Source organism: Carcharhinus amblyrhynchos, unplaced genomic scaffold, assembly GCF_965287045.1.
Source record: "Carcharhinus amblyrhynchos unplaced genomic scaffold, sCarAmb.v2.hapA scaffold_51, whole genome shotgun sequence".
Lineage (NCBI taxonomy): Eukaryota > Metazoa > Chordata > Chondrichthyes > Carcharhiniformes > Carcharhinidae > Carcharhinus > Carcharhinus amblyrhynchos.
In genome coordinates this window covers 2,198,240-2,204,239 of record NW_027649792.1, presented here as the reverse complement: position 1 = coordinate 2,204,239, position 6,000 = coordinate 2,198,240, and positions in this window count along the sequence as shown.

Here is a 6,000-nt window from a genome sequence, read left to right as displayed (position 1 = left end):
CTTTGCACTCGTCATGCATGAAATTGATCTTCCACTAAGAGAACTAAAATAATCATTTCCATCATTACGGCCTTGTTGCATAGTGCTTTTAGTAGTGGATTTACATAGAACATAGAACATAGAAAAACTATAGCACAAACAGGCCCTTTGGCCCACAAGTTGCACCGATGATATCCATATCTACTAGGCTTACCTATAACCCTCAATTCTATTCAGTCCCATGTACTCATCCAGAAGTCTCTTAAAAGACCATATCGAATTTGCCTCCACCACCACTGACGGCAGCCGATTCCACTCACCAACCACCCTCTGAGTGAAAAACGTACCCTGATATTTCCTCTGTACCGACTCACCAGCACCTTAAATTTGTGTCCTCTTGTAGCCACCATTTCAGCCCTGGGAAAAAGCCTCTGAGAATCCACCCAATCTATACCTCTCAACATCTTATAAACCTCCATCCGGTCACCCCTCATCCTTTGTCTCTCTAAGGAGAAAAGTCCGAGCTCCCTCAACCTATCCTCATAATGGCATGCCACCCAATCCAGGTAACATCTTTGTAAATGGATTTATTTTATAGTTTATTTTATTTATTGATTTTATTTATTTAACCATCCACTGCACATGACTCTCCATTACTATCAATGAGCCAGGCATGTAACCATGTAATTTCCAGGCTTTTCTGCAATTTTCTACGTGCCTATAGCCTCACAAGGTCATGCAATTTTGGGCTAAACCACTTTCTGCAGACTTGTATGCCCTGCAAATACAGCACAAAATATGATTTGAGCTCCAGAGTCTCATAATTGAATCTAATAGTGCGTCAGTGTGTGATAAAATATCTATGTGTTAATGCAGGTGCTGCTTGGGCAGCCTGTGCTTGCAGCGCCATGCAACATGCCACTCTCCCGACATAACTGCAACATATAGCTGTGATCTGTCATTTGATCTTCCACGTGCTTCTGCTTAAGAAGGCACTTTGTCAGAGAGCACAGGACATTGACTCTCTTCCAACACTCTATCCAGAAACTTCCATTCCTCACTGGGGCATCTTGGTACACATATTGCCTGCGGTGCCATCATGGTAGCTGTTGGCGATTTCTGCCAGAGAGTGGAGTCTCTGATTTAACACAAAAATAATCTTAAGTTCCTGTTCATTACAACGGGGTACAAGTCCTCCAGATTCTTCGTGCCTGGCAACTTTCCTAATAGTCAAGCTTAACAATTTGTGAAAATAAAGATACATCAATGATATTTAAAGCTTCAAACGTCTTTTACAATGAATATGTGTCTGCTTCCTTTGACAACCATGTTCTCTAAAACATCAAGACCTACAGTGGAGATAGGGCATTGGGAATGTGCCTCGGCGAATACAATTTATTAGGGTGACCTGCAATCTATCCTTCTCGTGAATAGATGGCATGTGGTGCTCCAGTATGAACAGATTCCTCTGGATCCCATTGATATGAGACCACGCGACTTTGTGGGTACCAGCCAAGGTTCATGTAGTGATGGACTGAGAAGTAGTAGGAAAGCATCTCCAAGGAAGGACAAAATTGGAGAACCTGTTGTGAATAGGTCACCACTGGGACACTATTTTGTTTTGAATCAAGCAACTGATGGTGTCATAATGTGGCCACCTCCCTGCTGGTGTTTGTTGAAGCTTTTTTCCAACCTTAGCTCTTCTGATTGTGGTCATTAATTACAAGGTGTCAAGGCAGCATTAATGTTTGTCATCGACCTTTTGGTCAAAGGTTACAGTCAACACTCATTGGATGCTCATCTGTCCTGAACTTGCAGGGCCAGCAGAGCCTACACCCCATTTCTAACTCAGGGCTTATATGCACTGATTCAGATCGACACAGTGTATGGTCTACAAGGTGGGTTGGCCTCACTTTCTGCCTCCTTCGCACTCAGTCAACGCCATCAACTGGAATGAAAATTGGATAGTTTAATGCATTTTCACCTGTTGCAGTTGCAGAGAGTTGACGCGCTTATTGCATCTGTACACTTGCCTGGAGAGAAATGTCTGTCCCCAGGACAGCACCTTCTATAAATGTGTTACCCCATCTTTATAGTTTTGCCTTATCGAACTGTCCACCCCCTCCACCCATTTGTATCGTTGTATCTCTCTATTTACATGTCTGCTCCAGTAAATGAATACTGCTGTTTTTAAAGTTAATTCTTTAGATTTGGGCTTTGCCCATCCCTAGTTGCCCTTATTCAGATTGCAGCTGAGAGTCAACAACATTGTAATGACTCTGGAGTCACATGTACTCCGGGCGAGGTAAGGACTGCAGATTTCCTCCCCTAAAGGGCATTAGTGAATCAGATATATATTTTTTTCTGACAATTGACAATTTTTTAATGGTCGTTGTTGGTTTTAATTTCAGATTATTTTTTATTGAATTCAAATTCCACCATCTGCCATGGCGGGATTCGAACCTCGGCCCTCAGAATATTAGTCAACTTCCTGCATGAATAGTCTAGTGAAGGTAACAATAGGCCACCTCCCTGCCCTTTATATATGTATTTGTTAACCCAATGTCTGACCTCTTTTCTCCTTTACCCACCTCTCCCTTTTTTGTTTATATCACCGAGGGTGGCATAGTGGCACAGGGAGTCTGCACATTCTCCCTGTGTCTATGTGGGTTTCCTTCGGGTGCTTTGGGTTCCTCCCACAGTCCAAAAGACGTGCTGGTTAGGTGGATTGGCCATGCTAAATTGTCCCTCAACGTATTTGAACAGGCGCTGGAGTATGGTGACTAGGGGATTTTCACAGTAACTTCATTTCAGTAAGCCTATGAATAAATTATCTCTGAGGTAGCATGGTGGCACACTGGTTAGCACTGCTGCCTCACAGCACCTTGGACCCGACTTCAATTCTGGTCTCCGGTCACTATCTATGGGAGTTCGCACATTTTCCCTGTATCTGCATTGAGTTTCTTCTGGATGTATCAGTTTCCTCCCACAGTCCAAAGGTATGTGTGTTAGTTTGATTGGCCATGCTAAATTGACCCTTGAGCCAGGGGATTAGAAGTGTAAATATGTGGGGTTACAGGAATAGGTCCTGGGTGGGATTGTGTTCGGTACAGACTCGCTGGGCCGAATGGCCTCCTTCTGCACTGTAAGGATTCTATGATCTCCTCATTTATCTACACAAGATTCTCTTGAATAAAAGGACAAAGGAAATAACAGCACAGGAACAGGCCCTTCGGCCCTCCAAGCCTCCACTGACCAGGCTGCCTAACTAAAACCCCCTACGCTTCTGGGGACCATATCCCATCTCATTCCCATCTCATTCATGTGCTTGACAAGACGCCCCTTAAAAGTCACTAATGTATCTGCTTCTACTATCTCCCCCGGCAACGAGTTCCAGGCACCCACTGCCCTCTGTGTAAAAAACTTGCCTTGTACATCTCTTTTAAATCTTGCCCCTCGCACCTTAAACCTATGCCCCCCCTAGTAATTGACACTTCCACCCTGGGAAAAAGCTTCTGACAATCCACTCTGTCCATGCCTCTCATAATCTTGTAGGCTTCTATCAGGACTCCTATCAACCTCCATTGCTCCAGTCAGAACAAACCAAGTTTCTTCAACTTCTCCTCATAGCTAATGCGCTCCATACAGGCAACATCCTGGTAAATCTTTTTGTACCATCTCCAAAGCCTCCACATCCTTCCAGTGGTGTGGCGACCAGAATTGAACACTATATTCCAAATGCGGCCTCACTAAGATTCCATAAAGCGTCAACATGACTTGCCAATTTTTAAACTCAACACCCCGGCTGATGAAGGCAAGTATGCCAAATGCCTCCTTCACTACCTTCTCCACCTGCATTGCCACATCACATCAGTGTGATTGCACACCTCTACCTCCCCACCTCTCTCCTTCTCTATCCAGATTCATCAATACTTTCTCTCTCTCTCTCACTCAGACTTTGTATTTGTGCCTCGTCATCTAATTTGCATCGCTATCATGCTTTTGCAGTGGTATGTATTTCCCTGTGCATCTAATGCCATTTTTATCTTTTTTCTCTTTCTGCACCAGTTACTCTCCCTCTGTGTTTCTGTTGCTCAGTGTCTCTGACTATCCCTGTCACATACATCACTATCCGCTTCTGTGTGTCTGACCATCTGTGTCTATTTTCTTTCCCAGTATTCTTGATTCCGCAACCCTCCACCTCTGGCTCACTTCCCACCCCCAAAACATCTCTCTGTCTCTCTATGCCTGCATGCGTTTCTAGCTCACTTTATCTATTTTGAACTCCTTTCTATCTATCTAAGTCTATCTTCACTCACATATTCTTTTCCTGGTATCTGATCTTGCATCCTTCTTCCCTGTATCATTGACTCTCCAGTTCATTCTCAGTCTCAGTTCTCATGTCACGAGTTACCTCTGTGCTTCTATCCCTCTCTACCCACTAACATTCATCTTTGTTTACTTTCAGCCCTCTGTCAACCACACAAATTTTCTCACACGCATGCACATGCACACAAGTACATATATAAACTTATCACATAATCAATCTTCCTGTCGCGTAACCCTTCCCATTTCACTTTATCCAGTACTTTCCTGCAGGTATGTTCACTTGTGTCTGCAGCGACATCAATTCTGCTTTGTTCACAAGCTTCCTTTCTCTTTCCTCACTTGCTGCATTCTGCCTGGTGATGATCTTGTCATACTGTGATATGGTGAAAGATGGAGGATCTGATTGAAATCAGTGTGAAGTTTTCTAATATCGAATGAATGAACAGACTGTGGGGAGCATGAAGGCAAAATTGTTTGCACCCAAAGAAAGAAAACACTAGAAAATCTCAGCAGGTCTGTCAGAACAGAAAAGAATTGCTGTTTCGAGTCCAGATGACACTTTCTCAGAACATCCCTCCTCAACAGTTGTTCGCACTGCTGCCTCGCAGTGCCAGGGACCCGGAATTTGCACATTCAAACCTTGAGTGAGTGTGTTCCCTTTGGCTGCTCCGATTTCCTCCCATAGTCCGAAAGTCATACTGGTTAGCTGCATTGGCCGAGATTCTACCCCACTGTACCCAAACAGGTGCTTTAATGTGACGATTAGGGGATTTCCACTGTAACTTCATTGCAGGTTTAATGTATGCTTCCTTGTGACTTGTGACTTTTAAATTGATACAGCTATTGGAATGAAAATATGTTATATGATGTTTATCTCACTGGACCAATGTGAGTGAATGCAATGTTATCCAGCAAGGCCACCAATGGGTAATAAATTTTAGGATATTTTGCTTTAATATCCAATCAGCATGAGGGAACAAAATGGTAAAGGCAAGGAAGCAATAGGAAGGAAGAGCGGACAGCCATCTTCCATGTTAATCCCATTGATTTAAGGGAATAAGATGATAGACATATAAATGAGAAATTAATGGAGAAATCTGCAGAGCTGGGGGCATTGGGCTTGTTCTTTCCCCAATTACACTTACAAATTGCAAAATTAAAATTGAATATTCTAGCAACATTTAGTGATTCAGTTCTTCTTGTCATTTGATGAATTTAAGAATTAATGTAAGTGGATACTTGAGCACATTCTTTAACTGTTCCCTGAACTTAGTCTGTGTCACAGCATAAAGAGCAGTGTTTGTGCAGCAACTCAGGAGCTGCAGCATGAATCCCAATTCCTGCACAGAATGATCAATGAACACTGTACGATACCCAAAATTATGCATCCTCCACCAAATGGAAAACACCATTATTGTTGCCCATAGCAAAATGAAATTTGCTGAGATAACAAACAGTAAAGTGATGGATCTCCTCCGACTTTCCAACTCAGGATCTCTGGCATTCTTTCCACTGTCATGAACCCGGAGTCTCCTGCGGGCTCTGCTGTTCACAATAATGTGTCTGACGGTGAGGACATTGAGCAAAAGAATCAGGATAAATGGGACACACGGGGTAATAATGTGATGGATGAACTCGATTGCTGTCCAAACCAGAGACTCCTGAACACCGTTTCTGACCTCACAAAACCAT